The sequence below is a fragment of the Otolemur garnettii genome, unplaced genomic scaffold, assembly GCF_000181295.1.
Source record: "Otolemur garnettii isolate 467f Iridium unplaced genomic scaffold, OtoGar3 scaffold00028, whole genome shotgun sequence".
Taxonomy (NCBI): domain Eukaryota; kingdom Metazoa; phylum Chordata; class Mammalia; order Primates; family Galagidae; genus Otolemur; species Otolemur garnettii.
Genome location: NW_003852423.1, coordinates 9,624,565 through 9,627,443, shown reverse-complemented (window position 1 = coordinate 9,627,443; position 2,879 = coordinate 9,624,565).

The window sequence follows — 2,879 nt, the reverse complement described above, 5'->3', positions numbered from 1 at the left end:
CAAGCTGTCCCCCTGGGTAGAGTGCTGTGGCATCACAGCTCACAGCAACCTCCTCCAACTCCTGGGCTCAAGCGAGTCTCCTGCCTCAGCCTCCCAAGTAGCTGGGACCACAGGTGCCTGCCACAATGCCCGGCTAATTTTGGTTGCAGCTGTCTTTGTTGTTTTGGTGGCCCGGGCTGGATTCAAACCCGCCACCTTAGGTGTATGTGGCTGGCGCCCTAGCCACTTGAGCCACAGGTGCTGAGCCAATATATTAGCGCTTATTATGAGATACTGTTAACCAAGAAACAACTTGGTAAAAATCAAATTTGATAAACACAAGGCTTCAATTAGCCATCTTCTGCCTCAAATGATTTCTGGTCAGTTAGCGTTCAAATCTGCTTGTGGAGAGAGTGAATATGAGAAGCCTGGCCCTCTCAAACTCGGCAGAAGAGAAGCCAGGGGTGTGCTGGATGCACCGGCTACATCTGCTAAGACAAAAGCAGAGGTCTGCAAGGCTGTGCCCTGGGAGAGAGATCCTGCTGAATGAAGTTCAGCCTCAGAGCTGGGGCTTCGGCCCAGACCCCGGCTGTGAGAGGTCAGTGCAGTGGGGCAAAGGGTGGCTCTAAGTCCTTCCCTCCTGCTAGTCCTCCCCTTCCCCTTTCTTTGATGCGGAAGATGGAGATTTTCTCAATCTTATTAAAGTGCTATGTGGTTTCAAAGCAGATTCCCCCCTCCTCTCAATGAGATTGTTTCCCCTTAGAAATTCTGGAGCTGCCAGTCAAGCAGACATCACCCTACACCAAGCTGGGGATTACTTGCAAACCCCGCAACTCAGCTGATGGTACAATACTGATGGGAGTGTAGATTGATAAAACCTTGCTGGAGGGCAATTTGCCAATACATTAAAGAACTAAATACTCATTTTGTAATTAAACACAGATATATTGACAAGTATATTCATTCATCTTAGCTTGTTTTATAGTATTGATAAGTGATTCAGATCCTTTTCCAGGCCTTGGGCTCCTTATCAGGGTCATGTGCCAGGTCCAGCAGCAGCTGGTGAAGATATTTAGTTTTGGATATGGCAGTGAGGTGGGAAGAGCTATCACAGAACTATAGGAACCTTGGAACATTCCCTACGTCTGTCAATTTGTCAATGGGGTGTGGCATGGCTGGTGAAAATTATCTATCCATCCTCACGTCTAGATGCCGACAGCTCTCCTAGTTACTAGCCAGGGAATGTAAATGATTCTGAACAGGTAGCCAAATATGGTCCTAGTATAATAGAGTCACAGAAAGTAAAATAGAGCTACTGTGATTAGCCAGGAGAAGACAGGAGGTGGGAATGGGGAAAGAGAGATGATTAAAGAGAGAACTGCCATTACCTAGGGGTGTATCTTAGGAGACAGGGAAAGGAATAGGGTCATTGGAATAAAGCAGACTTACAGCTGGATACCAGCATTGCCAATAAATACTAAATACCAATAAAACAACATGTCTGAAGTTTGGTTTTCTTGAGAGCTACTGGGAGAATTAAATGAGATAAAAGAGTATATGTGAAGTATCTGTCCTAGGGAAGGTACTCCAAAAAAGTGAGTTTGATTTTCAAATATTTTGTTCTAGTGTCTACGTGAGAAACCTGTGTGTTGTATAACATGTGTTGATTTCGGATTTAGAAAATATGATCAATGTGACATCTCTAAAACTATTTTATATCCTAGATATGAATGGTCTGATTTATATAATTTGTACCATTTTCACTATCTTAGTGGGATTTTAAGGCATTTACCCAAGTATTGACCTTTTGATTAAACACTCTATTGTTGGCTAAGGAGTTGGTTAAATAATGAAGAAATGGACTAGTAAGTCCAATAGAGGCATTTGTAAGATACAATTACTTACCATGTGGTGTTTTGCCCTCCAATAAGCACTTGTGTTTAACATCCATGAAGTTGTATTTACATCTTTTGAATAACTAATAGATGGCTTCGAAGTTCACTGAAAAGACAACTAAAGGCTGAGTGCATGGTGGCTCATGTCTCGCCTATAATCCTAGCACTTTGGGAGGTTGAGGTGGGAGGATCACTTGATACCAGGAGTTCAAGACCAGCTTGGGCATCATCTCTACAAAATTTAGAAAAATTAGCCATGTATGTGCCTGAGTCCCCCTGCTCAGGAAGCTGAAGTGGAAAGATTACTTGGGCCCAGGAGTTTGAAGCTGCCCTGAGCTAAGATTGCATCACTGCAAACTGGCATGGATGAAAGAGTAAGACCCTATATCAAAACAAAGGAACAAACAAGTAACTGGAAAAGCTGGTCAGGTGAGGGATGGAGGTTTGTTATAAAGCCTGCTTTTACCTAAGTGCCCCATAAATATGAGCACCAGGGCAGAGGAAGAATAAGCAACAGTCTTCTAAGCTTGAGTCTTCTGTTTTACTTCCTTCTGTCCCAAGTAGTTGCTAAAGTAATTTACAATTTGCAAAGCTGTGATCACCCCACCTGAAGCAGTAAAAGCTCATGGTAGGCACTCCTAATTTATCACTGGCAATAAATGTTCTCAAATTATACTATACTGAAAGCTGTTCCCTAAGAGTTTAACTCAGAAGATACCACTAAGGCAATAGTACTAAGGAAAATGTTTCATTTTCTTTTCTTAAGAGGAGTGAATGTTTCATCTATTGGATACTTTTAGAGCTTACATTTTCATACCTTTTGATTTCTTTGGTATTTGCGGTAATGAACCTTTGGTCTTCTCTTTATTTCCCACCTCACTGTTACTTACCTCTGTCCCAGTGGGGTTCTTTTCTTTTCTTTTCTTTCTTTCTTTCTTTTTTTCTTTTTTTTTGAGTCTCACTCTTGTCACCCTGGGTAGACTGCAATAGCATCATAGCTCACAT